Below are 20416 nucleotides of genomic sequence, written 5' to 3' on the forward strand. Positions count from 1 at the left end.
TGTTGAATGTGATGGTCTGGGCAGGGCCTCTATAATGTTGTTATGCAGAGAATAATATATTGTTGAATGTGATGGTCTGGGCAGGGCCTCTATAATGTTGTTATGCAGAGAATAATATATTGTTGAATGTGATGGTCTGGGCAGGGCCTCTATAATGTTGTTATGCAGAGAATAATATATTGTTGAATGTGATGGTCTGGGCAGGGCCTCTATAATGTTGTTATGCAGAGAATAATACATTGTTGAATGTGATGGTCTGGGCAGGGCCTCTATAATGTTGTTATGCAGAGAATAATATATTGTTGAATGTGATGGTCTGGGCAGGGCCTCTATAATGTTGTTATAGATGGTCTGGGCAGGGCCTCTATAATGTTGTTATGCAGAGAATAATATATTGTTGAATGTGATGGTCTGGGCAGGGCCTCTATAATGTTGTTATAGATGGTCTGGGCAGGGTCTCTATAATGTTGTTATGCAGAGAATAATATATTGTTGAATGTGATGGTCTGGGCAGGGCCTCTATAATGTTGTTATAGATGGTCTGGGAAGGGCCTCTATAATGTTGTTATGCAGAGAATAATATATTGTTGAATGTGATGGTCTGGACAGGGCCTCTATAATGTTCTTATAGATGGTCTGGGCAGGGCCTCTATAATGTTGTTATAGATGGTCTGGACAGGGCCTCTATAATGTTGTTATAGATGGTCTGGACAGGGCCTCTATAATGTTGTTATGCAGAGAATAATATATTGTTGAATGTGATGGTCTGGACAGGGCCTCTATAATGTTGTTATAGATGGTCTGGGCAGGGCCTCTATAATGTTGTTATAGATGGTCTGGGCAGGGCCTCTATAATGTTGTTATAGATGGTCTGGACAGGGCCTCTATAATGTTGTTATAGATGGTCTGGACAGGGCCTCTATAATGTTGTTATGCAGAGAATAATATATTGTTTAATGTGATGGTCTGGGCAGGGCCTCTATAATGTTGTTATAGATGGTCTGGGCAGGGCCTCTATAATGTTGTTATGCAGAGAATAATATATTGTTGAATGTGATGGTCTGGACAGGGCCTCTATAATGTTGTTATAGATGGTCTGGGCAGGGCCTCTATAATGTTGTTATGCAGAGAATAATATATTGTTGAATGTGATGGTCTGGACAGGGCCTCTATAATGTTGTTATAGATGGTCTGGGCAGGGCCTCTATAATGTTGTTATAGATGGTCTGGACAGGGCCTCTATAATGTTGTTATAGATGGTCTGGACAGGGCCTCTATAATGTTGTTATAGATGGTCTGGACAGGGCCTCTATAATGTTGTTATAGATGGTCTGGGCAGGGCCTCTATAATGTTGTTATAGATGGTCTGGGCAGGGCCTCTATAATGTTGTTATAGATGGTCTGGACAGGGCCTCTATAATGTTGTTATAGATGGTCTGGGCAGGGCCTCTATAATGTTGTTATAGATGGTCTGGGCAGGGCCTCTATAATGTTGTTATAGATGGTCTGGGCAGGGCCTCTATAATGTTGTTATAGATGGTCTGGGCAGGGCCTCTATAATGTTGTTATGCAGAGAATAATATATTGTTGAATGTGATGGTCTGGACAGGGCCTCTATAATGTTGTTATGCAGAGAATAATATATTGTTGAATGTGATGGTCTGGACAGGGCCTCTATAATGTTGTTATGCAGAGAATAATATATTGTTGAATGTGATGGTCTGGACAGGGCCTCTATAATGTTGTTATGCAGAGAATAATATATTGTTGAATGTGATGGTCTGGGCAGGGCCTCTATAATGTTGTTATGCAGAGAATAATATATTGTTGAATGTGATGGTCTGGGCAGGGCCTCTATAATGTTGTTATAGATGGTCTGGGCAGGGCCTCTATAATGTTGTTATGCAGAGAATAATATATTGTTGAATGTGATGGTCTGGGCAGGGCCTCTATAATGTTGTTATGCAGAGAATAATATAATGTTGAATGTGATGGTCTGGGCAGGGCCTCTATAATGTTGTTATGCAGAGAATAATATATTGTTGAATGTGATGGTCTGGGCAGGGCCTCTATAATGTTGTTATGCAGAGAATAATATATTGTTGAATGTGATGGTCTGGGCAGGGCCTCTATAATGTTGTTATGCAGAGAATAATATATTGTTGAATGTGATGGTCTGGACAGGGCCTCTATAATGTTGTTATGCAGAGAATAATATATTGTTGAACGTGATGGTCTGGGCAGGGCCTCTATAATGTTGTTATGCAGAGAATAATATATTGTTGAATGTGATGGTCTGGGCAGGGCCTCTATAATGTTGTTATAGATGGTCTGGGCAGGGCCTCTATAATGTTGTTATGCAGAGAATAATATATTGTTGAATGTGATGGTCTGGGCAGGGCCTCTATAATGTTGTTATGCAGAGAATAATATATTGTTGAATGTGATGGTCTGGGCAGGGCCTCTATAATGTTGTTATGCAGAGAATAATATATTGTTGAATGTGATGGTCTGGGCAGGGCCTCTATAATGTTGTTATGCAGAGAATAATACATTGTTGAATGTGATGGTCTGGGCAGGGCCTCTATAATGTTGTTATGCAGAGAATAATATATTGTTGAATGTGATGGTCTGGGCAGGGCCTCTATAATGTTGTTATGCAGAGAATAATATATTGTTGAATGTGATGGTCTGGGCAGGGCCTCTATAATGTTGTTATAGATGGTCTGGGCAGGGCCTCTATAATGTTGTTATGCAGAGAACAATATATTGTTGAATGTGATGGTCTGGGCAGGGCCTCTATAATGTTGTTATAGATGGTCTGGGCAGGGCCTCTATAATGTTGTTATGCAGAGAATAATATATTGTTGAATGTGATGGTCTGGGCAGGGCCTCTATAATGTTGTTATAGATGGTCTGGGCAGGGCCTCTATAATGTTGTTATGCAGAGAATAATATATTGTTGAATGTGATGGTCTGGACAGGGCCTCTATAATGTTGTTATAGATGGTCTGGGCAGGGCCTCTATAATGTTGTTATAGATGGTCTGGACAGGGCCTCTATAATGTTGTTATAGATGGTCTGGACAGGGCCTCTATAATGTTGTTATGCAGAGAATAATATATTGTTGAATGTGATGGTCTGGACAGGGCCTCTATAATGTTGTTATAGATGGTCTGGGCAGGGCCTCTATAATGTTGTTATAGATGGTCTGGGCAGGGCCTCTATAATGTTGTTATAGATGGTCTGGACAGGGCCTCTATAATGTTGTTATAGATGGTCTGGACAGGGCCTCTATAATGTTGTTATAGATGGTCTGGGCAGGGCCTCTATAATGTTGTTATAGATGGTCTGGGCAGGGCCTCTATAATGTTGTTATAGATGGTCTGGACAGGCCCTCTATAATGTTGTTATAGATGGTCTGGGCAGGGCCTCTATAATGTTGTTATAGATGGTCTGGGCAGGGCCTCTATAATGTTGTTATAGATGGTCTGGGCAGGGCCTCTATAATGTTGTTATAGATGGTCTGGGCAGGGCCTCTATAATGTTGTTATGCAGAGAATAATATATTGTTGAATGTGATGGTCTGGACAGGGCCTCTATAATGTTGTTATGCAGAGAATAATATATTGTTGAATGTGATGGTCTGGACAGGGCCTCTATAATGTTGTTATGCAGAGAATAATATATTGTTGAATGTGATGGTCTGGACAGGGCCTCTATAATGTTGTTATGCAGAGAATAATATATTGTTGAATGTGATGGTCTGGGCAGGGCCTCTATAATGTTGTTATGCAGAGAATAATATATTGTTGAATGTGATGGTCTGGGCAGGGCCTCTATAATGTTGTTATAGATGGTCTGGGCAGGGCCTCTATAATGTTGTTATGCAGAGAATAATATATTGTTGAATGTGATGGTCTGGGCAGGGCCTCTATAATGTTGTTATGCAGAGAATAATATAATGTTGAATGTGATGGTCTGGGCAGGGCCTCTATAATGTTGTTATGCAGAGAATAATATATTGTTGAATGTGATGGTCTGGACAGGGCCTCTATAATGTTGTTATGCAGAGAATAATATATTGTTGAATGTGATGGTCTGGACAGGGCCTCTATAATGTTGTTATGCAGAGAATAATATATTGTTGAATGTGATGGTCTGGACAGGGCCTCTATAATGTTGTTATGCAGAGAATAATATATTGTTGAATGTGATGGTCTGGGCAGGGCCTCTATAATGTTGTTATGCAGAGAATAATATATTGTTGAATGTGATGGTCTGGGCAGGGCCTCTATAATGTTGTTATAGATGGTCTGGGCAGGGCCTCTATAATGTTGTTATGCAGAGAATAATATATTGTTGAATGTGATGGTCTGGGCAGGGCCTCTATAATGTTGTTATGCAGAGAATAATATAATGTTGAATGTGATGGTCTGGGCAGGGCCTCTATAATGTTGTTATGCAGAGAATAATATATTGTTGAATGTGATGGTCTGGGCAGGGCCTCTATAATGTTGTTATGCAGAGAATAATATATTGTTGAATGTGATGGTCTGGGCAGGGCCTCTATAATGTTGTTATGCAGAGAATAATATATTGTTGAATGTGATGGTCTGGACAGGGCCTCTATAATGTTGTTATGCAGAGAATAATATATTGTTGAACGTGATGGTCTGGGCAGGGCCTCTATAATGTTGTTATGCAGAGAATAATATATTGTTGAATGTGATGGTCTGGGCAGGGCCTCTATAATGTTGTTATAGATGGTCTGGGCAGGGCCTCTATAATGTTGTTATGCAGAGAATAATATATTGTTGAATGTGATGGTCTGGGCAGGGCCTCTATAATGTTGTTATGCAGAGAATAATATATTGTTGAATGTGATGGTCTGGGCAGGGCCTCTATAATGTTGTTATGCAGAGAATAATATATTGTTGAATGTGATGGTCTGGGCAGGGCCTCTATAATGTTGTTATGCAGAGAATAATACATTGTTGAATGTGATGGTCTGGGCAGGGCCTCTATAATGTTGTTATGCAGAGAATAATATATTGTTGAATGTGATGGTCTGGGCAGGGCCTCTATAATGTTGTTATGCAGAGAATAATATATTGTTGAATGTGATGGTCTGGGCAGGGCCTCTATAATGTTGTTATAGATGGTCTGGGCAGGGCCTCTATAATGTTGTTATGCAGAGAACAATATATTGTTGAATGTGATGGTCTGGGCAGGGCCTCTATAATGTTGTTATAGATGGTCTGGGCAGGGCCTCTATAATGTTGTTATGCAGAGAATAATATATTGTTGAATGTGATGGTCTGGGCAGGGCCTCTATAATGTTGTTATAGATGGTCTGGGCAGGGCCTCTATAATGTTGTTATGCAGAGAATAATATATTGTTGAATGTGATGGTCTGGACAGGGCCTCTATAATGTTGTTATAGATGGTCTGGGCAGGGCCTCTATAATGTTGTTATAGATGGTCTGGACAGGGCCTCTATAATGTTGTTATAGATGGTCTGGACAGGGCCTCTATAATGTTGTTATGCAGAGAATAATATATTGTTGAATGTGATGGTCTGGACAGGGCCTCTATAATGTTGTTATAGATGGTCTGGGCAGGGCCTCTATAATGTTGTTATAGATGGTCTGGGCAGGGCCTCTATAATGTTGTTATAGATGGTCTGGACAGGGCCTCTATAATGTTGTTATAGATGGTCTGGACAGGGCCTCTATAATGTTGTTATAGATGGTCTGGGCAGGGCCTCTATAATGTTGTTATAGATGGTCTGGGCAGGGCCTCTATAATGTTGTTATAGATGGTCTGGACAGGGCCTCTATAATGTTGTTATAGATGGTCTGGGCAGGGCCTCTATAATGTTGTTATAGATGGTCTGGGCAGGGCCTCTATAATGTTGTTATAGATGGTCTGGGCAGGGCCTCTATAATGTTGTTATAGATGGTCTGGGCAGGGCCTCTATAATGTTGTTATAGATGGTCTGGGCAGGGCCTCTATAATGTTGTTATAGATGGTCTGGGCAGGGCCTCTATAATGTTGTTATAGATGGTCTGGGCAGGGCCTCTATAATGTTGTTATAGATGGTCTGGGCAGGGCCTCTATAATGTTGTTATAGATGGTCTGGACAGGGCCTCTATAATGTTGTTATAGATGGTCTGGGCAGGGCCTCTATAATGTTGTTATAGATGGTCTGGACAGGGCCTCTATAATGTTGTTATAGATGGTCTGGACAGGGCCTCTATAATGTTGTTATAGATGGTCTGGACAGGGCCTCTATGTTGTTATAGATGGTCTGGACAGGGCCTCTATAATGTTGTTATAGATGGTCTGGGCAGGGCCTCTATAATGTTGTTATAGATGGTCTGGACAGGGCCTCTATAATGTTGTTATAGATGGTCTGGACAGGGCCTCTATAATGTTGTTATAGATGGTCTGGACAGGGCCTCTATAATGTTGTTATAGATGGTCTGGACAGGGCCTCTATGTTGTTATAGATGGTCTGGACAGGGCCTCTATAATGTTGTTATAGATGGTCTGGACAGGGCCTCTATAATGTTGTTATAGATGGTCTGGACAGGGCCTCTATAATGTTGTTATAGATGGTCTGGGCAGGGCCTCTATAATGTTGTTATGCAGAGAATAATATAATGTTGTTATAGATGGTCTGGGCAGGGCCTCTATAATGTTGTTATGCAGAGAATAATATAATGTTGTTATAGATGGTCTGGGCAGGGCCTCAATAATGTTGTTATGAAAAGAATAATATAATGTTGTTATAGATGGTCTGGGCAGGGCCTCTATAATGTTGTTATAGATGGTCTGGGCAGGGCCTCTATAATGTTGTTATGCAGAGAATAATACATTGTTGAATGTGATGGTCTGGGCAGGGCCTCTATAATGTTGTTATGCAGAGAATAATATATTGTTGAATGTGATGGTCTGGACAGGGCCTCTATAATGTTGTTATCGATGGTCTGGGCAGGGCCTCTATAATGTTGTTATGCAGAGAATAATATATTGTTGAATGTGATGGTCTGGGCAGGGCCTCTATAATGTTGTTATAGATGGTCTGGGCAGGGCCTCTATAATGTTGTTATGCAGAGAATAATATATTGTTGAATGTGATGGTCTGGGCAGGGCCTCTATAATGTTGTTATAGATGGTCTGGGCAGGGCCTCTATAATGTTGTTATGCAGAGAATAATATATTGTTGAATGTGATGGTCTGGACAGGGCCTCTATAATGTTGTTATAGATGGTCTGGGCAGGGCCTCTATAATGTTGTTATAGATGGTCTGGACAGGGCCTCTATAATGTTGTTATAGATGGTCTGGACAGGGCCTCTATAATGTTGTTATGCAGAGAATAATATATTGTTGAATGTGATGGTCTGGACAGGGCCTCTATAATGTTGTTATAGATGGTCTGGACAGGGCCTCTATAATGTTGTTATAGATGGTCTGGACAGGGCCTCTATAATGTTGTTATAGATGGTCTGGGCAGGGCCTCTATAATGTTGTTATATATGGTCTGGGCAGGGCCTCTATAATGTTGTTATAGATGGTCTGGACAGGGCCTCTATAATGTTGTTATAGATGGTCTGGGCAGGGCCTCTATAATGTTGTTATGCAGAGAATAATATAATGTTGTTATAGATGGTCTGGGCAGGGACTCTATAATGTTGTTATGCAGAGAATAATATAATGTTGTTATAGATGGTCTGGGCAGGGCCTCAATAATGTTGTTATGAAAAGAATAATATAATGTTGTTATAGATGGTCTGGGCAGGGCCTCTATAATGTTGTTATAGATGTTCTGGGCAGGGCCTCTATAATGTTGTTATGCAGAGAATAATACATTGTTGAATGTGATGGTCTGGGCAGGGCCTCTATAATGTTGTTATGCAGAGAATAATATATTGTTGAATGTGATGGTCTGGACAGGGCCTCTATAATGTTGTTATAGATGGTCTGGGCAGGGCCTCTATAATGTTGTTATAGATGGTCTGGGCAGGGCCTCTATAATGTTGTTATAGATGGTCTGGACAGGGCCTCTATAATGTTGTTATAGATGGTCTGGACAGGGCCTCTATAATGTTGTTATAGATGGTCTGGGCAGGGCCTCTATAATGTTGTTATAGATGGTCTGGGCAGGGCCTCTATAATGTTGTTATAGATGGTCTGGACAGGGCCTCTATAATGTTGTTATAGATGGTCTGGGCAGGGCCTCTATAATGTTGTTATAGATGGTCTGGGCAGGGCCTCTATAATGTTGTTATAGATGGTCTGGGCAGGGCCTCTATAATGTTGTTATAGATGGTCTGGGCAGGGCCTCTATAATGTTGTTATAGATGGTCTGGGCAGGGCCTCTATAATGTTGTTATAGATGGTCTGGGCAGGGCCTCTATAATGTTGTTATAGATGGTCTGGGCAGGGCCTCTATAATGTTGTTATAGATGGTCTGGGCAGGGCCTCTATAATGTTGTTATAGATGGTCTGGACAGGGCCTCTATAATGTTGTTATAGATGGTCTGGGCAGGGCCTCTATAATGTTGTTATAGATGGTCTGGACAGGGCCTCTATAATGTTGTTATAGATGGTCTGGACAGGGCCTCTATAATGTTGTTATAGATGGTCTGGACAGGGCCTCTATGTTGTTATAGATGGTCTGGACAGGGCCTCTATAATGTTGTTATAGATGGTCTGGGCAGGGCCTCTATAATGTTGTTATAGATGGTCTGGACAGGGCCTCTATAATGTTGTTATAGATGGTCTGGACAGGGCCTCTATAATGTTGTTATAGATGGTCTGGACAGGGCCTCTATAATGTTGTTATAGATGGTCTGGACAGGGCCTCTATGTTGTTATAGATGGTCTGGACAGGGCCTCTATAATGTTGTTATAGATGGTCTGGACAGGGCCTCTATAATGTTGTTATAGATGGTCTGGACAGGGCCTCTATAATGTTGTTATAGATGGTCTGGGCAGGGCCTCTATAATGTTGTTATGCAGAGAATAATATAATGTTGTTATAGATGGTCTGGGCAGGGCCTCTATAATGTTGTTATGCAGAGAATAATATAATGTTGTTATAGATGGTCTGGGCAGGGCCTCAATAATGTTGTTATGAAAAGAATAATATAATGTTGTTATAGATGGTCTGGGCAGGGCCTCTATAATGTTGTTATAGATGGTCTGGGCAGGGCCTCTATAATGTTGTTATGCAGAGAATAATACATTGTTGAATGTGATGGTCTGGGCAGGGCCTCTATAATGTTGTTATGCAGAGAATAATATATTGTTGAATGTGATGGTCTGGACAGGGCCTCTATAATGTTGTTATCGATGGTCTGGGCAGGGCCTCTATAATGTTGTTATGCAGAGAATAATATATTGTTGAATGTGATGGTCTGGGCAGGGCCTCTATAATGTTGTTATAGATGGTCTGGGCAGGGCCTCTATAATGTTGTTATGCAGAGAATAATATATTGTTGAATGTGATGGTCTGGACAGGGCCTCTATAATGTTGTTATAGATGGTCTGGGCAGGGCCTCTATAATGTTGTTATAGATGGTCTGGGCAGGGCCTCTATAATGTTGTTATAGATGGTCTGGACAGGGCCTCTATAATGTTGTTATAGATGGTCTGGACAGGGCCTCTATAATGTTGTTATAGATGGTCTGGGCAGGGCCTCTATAATGTTGTTATAGATGGTCTGGGCAGGGCCTCTATAATGTTGTTATAGATGGTCTGGACAGGGCCTCTATAATGTTGTTATAGATGGTCTGGGCAGGGCCTCTATAATGTTGTTATAGATGGTCTGGGCAGGGCCTCTATAATGTTGTTATAGATGGTCTGGGCAGGGCCTCTATAATGTTGTTATAGATGGTCTGGGCAGGGCCTCTATAATGTTGTTATAGATGGTCTGGGCAGGGCCTCTATAATGTTGTTATAGATGGTCTGGGCAGGGCCTCTATAATGTTGTTATAGATGGTCTGGGCAGGGCCTCTATAATGTTGTTATAGATGGTCTGGGCAGGGCCTCTATAATGTTGTTATAGATGGTCTGGACAGGGCCTCTATAATGTTGTTATAGATGGTCTGGGCAGGGCCTCTATAATGTTGTTATAGATGGTCTGGACAGGGCCTCTATAATGTTGTTATAGATGGTCTGGACAGGGCCTCTATAATGTTGTTATAGATGGTCTGGACAGGGCCTCTATGTTGTTATAGATGGTCTGGACAGGGCCTCTATAATGTTGTTATAGATGGTCTGGGCAGGGCCTCTATAATGTTGTTATAGATGGTCTGGACAGGGCCTCTATAATGTTGTTATAGATGGTCTGGACAGGGCCTCTATAATGTTGTTATAGATGGTCTGGACAGGGCCTCTATAATGTTGTTATAGATGGTCTGGACAGGGCCTCTATGTTGTTATAGATGGTCTGGACAGGGCCTCTATAATGTTGTTATAGATGGTCTGGACAGGGCCTCTATAATGTTGTTATAGATGGTCTGGACAGGGCCTCTATAATGTTGTTATAGATGGTCTGGGCAGGGCCTCTATAATGTTGTTATGCAGAGAATAATATAATGTTGTTATAGATGGTCTGGGCAGGGCCTCTATAATGTTGTTATGCAGAGAATAATATAATGTTGTTATAGATGGTCTGGGCAGGGCCTCAATAATGTTGTTATGAAAAGAATAATATAATGTTGTTATAGATGGTCTGGGCAGGGCCTCTATAATGTTGTTATAGATGGTCTGGGCAGGGCCTCTATAATGTTGTTATGCAGAGAATAATACATTGTTGAATGTGATGGTCTGGGCAGGGCCTCTATAATGTTGTTATGCAGAGAATAATATATTGTTGAATGTGATGGTCTGGACAGGGCCTCTATAATGTTGTTATCGATGGTCTGGGCAGGGCCTCTATAATGTTGTTATGCAGAGAATAATATATTGTTGAATGTGATGGTCTGGGCAGGGCCTCTATAATGTTGTTATAGATGGTCTGGGCAGGGCCTCTATAATGTTGTTATGCAGAGAATAATATATTGTTGAATGTGATGGTCTGGGCAGGGCCTCTATAATGTTGTTATAGATGGTCTGGGCAGGGCCTCTATAATGTTGTTATGCAGAGAATAATATATTGTTGAATGTGATGGTCTGGACAGGGCCTCTATAATGTTGTTATAGATGGTCTGGGCAGGGCCTCTATAATGTTGTTATAGATGGTCTGGACAGGGCCTCTATAATGTTGTTATAGATGGTCTGGACAGGGCCTCTATAATGTTGTTATGCAGAGAATAATATATTGTTGAATGTGATGGTCTGGACAGGGCCTCTATAATGTTGTTATAGATGGTCTGGACAGGGCCTCTATAATGTTGTTATAGATGGTCTGGACAGGGCCTCTATAATGTTGTTATAGATGGTCTGGGCAGGGCCTCTATAATGTTGTTATATATGGTCTGGGCAGGGCCTCTATAATGTTGTTATAGATGGTCTGGACAGGGCCTCTATAATGTTGTTATAGATGGTCTGGGCAGGGCCTCTATAATGTTGTTATGCAGAGAATAATATAATGTTGTTATAGATGGTCTGGGCAGGGACTCTATAATGTTGTTATGCAGAGAATAATATAATGTTGTTATAGATGGTCTGGGCAGGGCCTCAATAATGTTGTTATGAAAAGAATAATATAATGTTGTTATAGATGGTCTGGGCAGGGCCTCTATAATGTTGTTATAGATGTTCTGGGCAGGGCCTCTATAATGTTGTTATGCAGAGAATAATACATTGTTGAATGTGATGGTCTGGGCAGGGCCTCTATAATGTTGTTATGCAGAGAATAATATATTGTTGAATGTGATGGTCTGGACAGGGCCTCTATAATGTTGTTATAGATGGTCTGGGCAGGGCCTCTATAATGTTGTTATAGATGGTCTGGGCAGGGCCTCTATAATGTTGTTATAGATGGTCTGGACAGGGCCTCTATAATGTTGTTATAGATGGTCTGGACAGGGCCTCTATAATGTTGTTATAGATGGTCTGGGCAGGGCCTCTATAATGTTGTTATAGATGGTCTGGGCAGGGCCTCTATAATGTTGTTATAGATGGTCTGGACAGGGCCTCTATAATGTTGTTATAGATGGTCTGGGCAGGGCCTCTATAATGTTGTTATAGATGGTCTGGGCAGGGCCTCTATAATGTTGTTATAGATGGTCTGGGCAGGGCCTCTATAATGTTGTTATAGATGGTCTGGGCAGGGCCTCTATAATGTTGTTATAGATGGTCTGGGCAGGGCCTCTATAATGTTGTTATAGATGGTCTGGCAGGGCCTCTATAATGTTGTTATAGATGGTCTGGGCAGGGCCTCTATAATGTTGTTATAGATGGTCTGGGCAGGGCCTCTATAATGTTGTTATAGATGGTCTGGACAGGGCCTCTATAATGTTGTTATAGATGGTCTGGGCAGGGCCTCTATAATGTTGTTATAGATGGTCTGGACAGGGCCTCTATAATGTTGTTATAGATGGTCTGGACAGGGCCTCTATAATGTTGTTATAGATGGTCTGGACAGGGCCTCTATGTTGTTATAGATGGTCTGGACAGGGCCTCTATAATGTTGTTATAGATGGTCTGGGCAGGGCCTCTATAATGTTGTTATAGATGGTCTGGACAGGGCCTCTATAATGTTGTTATAGATGGTCTGGACAGGGCCTCTATAATGTTGTTATAGATGGTCTGGACAGGGCCTCTATAATGTTGTTATAGATGGTCTGGACAGGGCCTCTATGTTGTTATAGATGGTCTGGACAGGGCCTCTATAATGTTGTTATAGATGGTCTGGACAGGGCCTCTATAATGTTGTTATAGATGGTCTGGACAGGGCCTCTATAATGTTGTTATAGATGGTCTGGGCAGGGCCTCTATAATGTTGTTATGCAGAGAATAATATAATGTTGTTATAGATGGTCTGGGCAGGGCCTCTATAATGTTGTTATGCAGAGAATAATATAATGTTGTTATAGATGGTCTGGGCAGGGCCTCAATAATGTTGTTATGAAAAGAATAATATAATGTTGTTATAGATGGTCTGGGCAGGGCCTCTATAATGTTGTTATAGATGGTCTGGGCAGGGCCTCTATAATGTTGTTATGCAGAGAATAATACATTGTTGAATGTGATGGTCTGGGCAGGGCCTCTATAATGTTGTTATGCAGAGAATAATATATTGTTGAATGTGATGGTCTGGACAGGGCCTCTATAATGTTGTTATCGATGGTCTGGGCAGGGCCTCTATAATGTTGTTATGCAGAGAATAATATATTGTTGAATGTGATGGTCTGGGCAGGGCCTCTATAATGTTGTTATAGATGGTCTGGGCAGGGCCTCTATAATGTTGTTATGCAGAGAATAATATATTGTTGAATGTGATGGTCTGGGCAGGGCCTCTATAATGTTGTTATAGATGGTCTGGGCAGGGCCTCTATAATGTTGTTATGCAGAGAATAATATATTGTTGAATGTGATGGTCTGGACAGGGCCTCTATAATGTTGTTATAGATGGTCTGGGCAGGGCCTCTATAATGTTGTTATAGATGGTCTGGACAGGGCCTCTATAATGTTGTTATAGATGGTCTGGACAGGGCCTCTATAATGTTGTTATGCAGAGAATAATATATTGTTGAATGTGATGGTCTGGACAGGGCCTCTATAATGTTGTTATAGATGGTCTGGACAGGGCCTCTATAATGTTGTTATAGATGGTCTGGACAGGGCCTCTATAATGTTGTTATAGATGGTCTGGGCAGGGCCTCTATAATGTTGTTATATATGGTCTGGGCAGGGCCTCTATAATGTTGTTATAGATGGTCTGGACAGGGCCTCTATAATGTTGTTATAGATGGTCTGGGCAGGGCCTCTATAATGTTGTTATGCAGAGAATAATATAATGTTGTTATAGATGGTCTGGGCAGGGACTCTATAATGTTGTTATGCAGAGAATAATATAATGTTGTTATAGATGGTCTGGGCAGGGCCTCAATAATGTTGTTATGAAAAGAATAATATAATGTTGTTATAGATGGTCTGGGCAGGGCCTCTATAATGTTGTTATAGATGTTCTGGGCAGGGCCTCTATAATGTTGTTATGCAGAGAATAATACATTGTTGAATGTGATGGTCTGGGCAGGGCCTCTATAATGTTGTTATGCAGAGAATAATATATTGTTGAATGTGATGGTCTGGACAGGGCCTCTATAATGTTGTTATGCAGAGAATAATATATTGTTGAATGTGATGGTCTGGACAGGGCCTCTATAATGTTGTTATGCAGAGAATAATACATTGTTGAATGTGATGGTCTGGACAGGGCCTCTATAATGTTGTTATGCAGAGAATAATATATTGTTGAATGTGATGGTCTGGACAGGGCCTCTATAATGTTGTTATGCAGAGAATAATACATTGTTGAATGTGATGGTCTGGACAGGGCCTCTATAATGTTGTTATGCAGAGAATAATATATTGTTGAATGTGATGGTCTGGGCAGGGCCTCTATAATGTTGTTATGCAGAGAATAATATATTGTTGAATGTGATGGTCTGGGCAGGGCCTCTATAATGTTGTTATGCAGAGAATAATCCATTGTTGAATGTGATGGTCTGGGCAGGGCTGACGTTGTGGATGTTTGTGTTGTTATTCAGAGAATAATATATTGTTGAATGTGATGGTCTGGGCAGGGCTGACGTTGTGGATGTTTGTGTTGTTATTCAGAGAATAATACATTGTTGAATGTGATGGTCTGGGCAGGGCTGACGTGGATGTTTGTGTTGTTATGCAGAGAATAATACATTGTTGAATGTGATGGTCTGGGCAGGGCTGACGTGGATGTTTGTGTTGTTATGCAGAGAATAATATATTGTTGAATGTGATGGTCTGGGCAGGGCTGACGTGGATGTTTGTGTTGTTATTCAGAGAATAATATATTGTTGAATGTGATGGTCTGGGCAGGGCTGACGTTGTGGATGTTTGTGTTGTTATTCAGAGAATAATACATTGTTGAATGTGATGGTCTGGGCAGGGCTGACGTTGTGGGTGTTTATGTGCGTCCGTATGGTGTCGTTTGTATGTGGATGTTTTGTATTGTAAAAATATATATATATATATTCTAGAATGGAAAGCCCTACTGTATGTCTGTGAATCATCTCCACATTACCACAACTGCTTTCACGTGAAAGTAAATCCTCCTACTATTAATCTGTCTATGTTATACAGTAGAATAACCCTCACTTTAATGACATTTCACTGGTCATAAAACTCAGGATTACAGCACTAACACAGTATGTATTATTGCTAATTTAGCCTAAAAGGAAGCATGTTTCAAGATGTTCAAACTGAAAATAAACCACACAATACTAATTGTGTTAATTAACACAACTGACGTCTTGATTTAAGACCTACTTTATGACGATAAGGCTCTTAATGCTTCAGACCACTGATGTGCAGTGTAGTAGACACAGTGCACCAAAACCAGAGGCTCTTAGCCCCTAGCGACAATACGTGGTGACCAGTCCTAAGTATATCACATGACCCCTTTATACATCCCAAATGGCACCCTATTCCCTATATAGTGCACTACTTTAGACCAGAGCCCTATGGGTACAGCAGTATATAGTTAAAGGGTTGCCATTTGGAATTCAGCCTCAGTCAAACCTAATTAAGACTTTCGCCTCCCCAGGACAATATGGTCAGTGTTTCTCCAACAAGGAAAGTTTGTCAAGAAACTCACAATGGCCCCCTTCAAATATGTTAACAGGCCGACTCTCTGGTAATATTTTCTACAGGTACCGGCCTTAAACCCTTTCATGGTTAATGTGTTTAATAAGGATAATTCTATTTAGTTTCCTGTGGATGTTAACAGGCTGACTCCCTAGTAATGTTTCATATAGCTACCTTATTAATGCATTTAATAAGGATAATTCTATCTTGTCTCATGTGGATGTTTATCTCATAACAGCATCAAAGATCTGAGTGTTATGTTCCCTCCAAATGTTAATAGTTGTGTGGTGCTTTTTGTTGTTGTTGTTTTTACTCAGATTTCGATGACCAAGTAAAAAATGGTATTAATCGAAATCTATAAAAACAGCTGTATTTGGAAAAACACAAGCTAGGAGTCTTAAGCATGAGTCTTGCAGCACACTGGTGAAAAAACACAAGCTAGGAGTCTAGGCATGAGTCTTGCAGCACGCTGGTGGAAAAACACAAGCTAGAAGTCTAAGCATGAGTCTTGCAGCACGCTGGTGGAAAAACACAAGCTAGGAGTCTAAGCATGAATCTTGCAGCACGCTGGTGGAAAAACACAAGCTAGAAGTCTAAGCATGAGTCTTGCAGCACGCTGGTGGAAAAACACAAGCTAGGAGTCTAAGCATGAGTCTTGCAGCACGCTGGTGCAAAAACACAAGCTAGGAGTCTAGGCATGAGTCTTGCAGCACGCTGGTGGAAAAAAACAAGCTAGAAGTCTAAGCATGAATCTTGCAGCACGCTGGTGGAAAAACACAAGCTAGAAGTCTAAGCATGAGTCTTGCAGCACGCTGGTGGAAAAACACAAGCTAGAAGTCTAAGCATGAGTCTTGCAGCACACTGGTGGAAAAAAACACAAGCAATCAAATATGGGTAGCCCACAGTAAAAAGTCTTCATTTCAGTTTAATTTAATCAAGTTACACTTTGGTCAGATTACGATTCACACGTTCTCTTTGAGTTCTATTCATCGTACACTATGCAGTCATAACAGGGTATTTCCACAGAGGAAGAGCAGGGTACCGTATAGAATGTCTGATATGTATCTCAAATAGTGTTAATTCGTTTTTCATTTTGCTTTTCATGTTAATTAGATGCTTTTGCTGTCAGACACCACACACAGTAGGGTTGGTAAGACGGCAGTTTTACAAATTAGATCAAATCAGGCATTCATTTATTTGAATAATTGTCAATTTACGGTAATGCATTTACATCTGAAGCAACCCAGATGTCCTTGTAAACACAGGCACATCTAGTTACTGTAGGCCACCTGTCTAAGGAGGGAGACACTCACGCATCCACGCACGTGCACTCACACTCACAGACACACACGCATACATACACATACACACACGCATACACCCACGCATACACACACACGGACACACACACACGGAGACACACACACAACACACGGACACAAACACACGCACACACGGGCACACACACACGCACACACGGGCACACACACACGCACGCACACACACACACGGAAACACACACACACACGCACGCACACACACGGACACACACACTGTTTGCTTGCATGCAGTAACATTACGTGAAGCTGGTGCTCTTCCATATTGTACGTTTGTGCTGAAAACCTTTGCATCCAATGGCAGCACAGTTCACCTGCAATATACCGTAGCCTCTGGCCTGTTGCTGGAGCTTACACCTTCAGTGTACAAAACAACACGTCAGACTCAACACGTGAATAAAGTGCACACAACCATAGCAAAGAAGGCCATGCCTTACAGTAAACTTCCCTCTAACACACGGATAAGGAGAGAGCAGGACAGAGGATCATAGCATAAAGCTCTAGCCTGGTCTCGGATCTGTTTGTGCTTTCTTGCCGAACTCCTAAGGTCATTGTCACACCAATGGCAAGATCTGGGTTCCAGGCTAGTTGAGCTCCTGTTCCACACAGCTCCATGTCACCTATTCAGAGACAACTGGACTAGAGGGATGAAAGGAGGGAAAGTATTTTGTCCAACCAAACAGGGTGTATTTCTTGTACCGCTCAGGGCCCCTCATTTACAGCTCTATGACATGTTCACTTAAAAAAAACAGAAGATAACATTCTGTCACCCCACTCAGTATTCACTGGCATAGAACCGGCGTTGTTCACGCGGGTGGGTCCAGCCCCCTGTACTGCCCTGGGCCCTTCTGTCACCCCTTTTAACCTTCAGTTCCTCTGTGGACAAACATTCTAAAGCATTCTAAAGCATTCTAAAGCATTCTAAAGCATTCTAAAAATTCTAAAGCATTCTAAAGCATTCTAAAAATTCTAAAGCATTCTAAAGCATTCTAAAGCATTCTAAAAATTCTAAAACATTCTAAAGCATTCTAAAACATTCTAAAGCATTTTCAAACATTCTAAAGCAGTCTAAAACATTCTAAAGCATTCTAAAGCATTCTATCATTAGGGTAATGGTTTGGATTGTTTAACAACATTGCAGTTATTGTAGAGGGACTTGTTGAATCGGGTTATTTGACCCTTACTGAGTAGTGCTTTACTGCAATTGATTGTGAACAAGGCAACAAAGTGAAGTGAATTCTAACTAGATGATAATGTATGTATGTGAAATACAACTGTTACTAAACCATTTGCATGTACGGTTAGGCAGTAAAGAGTTAATTAAACAAAATATGTACTGTATATATATATATTTTTACAATAAATATTGAGGATTTATTAATAGTATGAGATCGATATGGCTGGGATTCAATCCGATCATGCTTTGTCAGCTATGCACATTTTAAAGGCAATTTGTCCGTGTTCATGGAGAAAACATTCACGGTAAAAGCTGCATATATCGGCTCTATGGAAAATGTTCTTTAAATGTCAAAACCTCTAATGCGGATCTACAACTGATCGGATTGAATGCTGGCCTTGATTACGTCAGGAAAGCAATCTTGATGACCTTTAATGAGTTTCTACCCAGAAACACTTATTCTCATTGAATAGATCTGTCGAGATTCAATTTCAATTTGCATAATATGTGCATACACTTTTCAATTCACATTAGTAACGGGAATGTCACAAGCCGAGAGAAGGTTTGGTTGACATTCTTGCTTTGCAGCTGAAAAGTATTGTAAATGTCACAGTACCCACCAACCAGGAGGCATTGCAAACTATTCAACAAGTTAGCTACAAGCTAACATTAAGCAAGCAACTCTTCATGGATCTATATTACGCAACAATTCACAAGCATGTGCAGACAATTAAAGGGTTTATTTTCTCATCTGTACACTCAATACATTTTAGCTTCCAGACAAAAGTGTTACACAGTGTCACTGCTAGCTAAAGCTAACATGTCTTCATCAAGTAACGTTAGCCTATCAATGATGAATGATTCACCCGCTAATAGGAATATGCAGAATATATTAGATGAGTTTATTAGTCACATGCAGATGTAATTGCAGGGTAAAGTGAAATTCTTAAACTCCTAGCTCCGTACCTTACAACATTACAAGAAACAATGCTTATTTTTGATCAAAATCATGCAAATCATGTAGTTAAAGCAAATTGCGGCTGAAAACGTGGGTATAATTCAACAAGGTGTTGAGCTGTGTTATGTGGAAGCCCATTCCCACCATTCCAAAAATAAAATGTATATACCTTATATCAGGGCTAAACAACACTCTTCCTGGAGATTTACTGTCCTGTGGGTTTTCAGTCCAACCCTCTTCCTGGAGATCTATTATTTCAGGACAGTAGATCTCCACCAAGAGGGTTGGACTGAAAACCAACAGGACAGTAGCTCTCCAGGAAGAGGGTTGGACTGAAAACCTACAGGACAGTAGATCTCCAGGAAGAGGGTTGGACTGAAAACAAACATGACGGTAGATCTCCAGGAAGAGGGTTGGACTGAAAACCAACAGGACAGTAGATCTCCAGGAAGAGAGTTGGACTGAAAACCAACAGGACAGTAGATCTCCAGGAAGAGAGTTGGACTGAAAACCAACAGGACCGTAGATCTCCAGGAAGAGGGTTGGACTGAAAACAAACATGATGGTAGATCTCCAGGAAGAGAGTTGGACTGAAAACCAACAGGACAGTAGATCTCCAGGAAGAGAGTTGGACTGAAAACCAACAGGACCGTAGATCTCCAGGAAGAGGGTTGGACTGAAAACCAACATGACCGTAGCTCTCCAGGAAGAGAGTTGGACTGAAAACCAACAGGACCGTAGCTATCCAGAAAGAGGGTTGGACTGAAAACCAACAGGACCGTAGCTCTCCAGAGGGAGGGTTGGACTGAAAACCTACAGGACAGTAGATCTCCAGGAAGATGGTTGGACTGAAAACCAACAGGACGGTAGATCTCCAGGAACAGGGTTGGACTGAAAACCAACAAGACCGTAGATGTCCAGGAAGAGGGTTGGACTGAAAACCAACAGGACCGTAGCTCACAGGAAGAGGGTTGGACTGAAAACCAACATGACGGTAGATCTCCAGGAAGAGGGTTGGACTGAAAACCAACATGACGGTAGATCTCCAGGAAGAGGGTTGGACTGAAAACCCACAGGACCGTAGATCTCCAGGAAGAGGGTTGGACTGAAAACCAACAGGACAGTAGCTCTCCAGG

At 41.3% G+C, this 20416-nt stretch overlaps 1 protein-coding gene across 1 annotated transcript in view; it reads right to left on the reverse strand.

Moving 5' to 3' along the window:
• The window catches only part of LOC109870561 (inward rectifier potassium channel 16-like), a 31170-nt gene that overhangs the window by 7975 nt on the left and 2779 nt on the right, over positions 1-20416 (reverse strand). The window lies entirely within an intron of this gene.

This window comes from Oncorhynchus kisutch, linkage group LG25 (assembly GCF_002021735.2).
Source record: "Oncorhynchus kisutch isolate 150728-3 linkage group LG25, Okis_V2, whole genome shotgun sequence".
In the NCBI taxonomy this organism is placed as follows: Eukaryota; Metazoa; Chordata; class Actinopteri; order Salmoniformes; family Salmonidae; genus Oncorhynchus; species Oncorhynchus kisutch.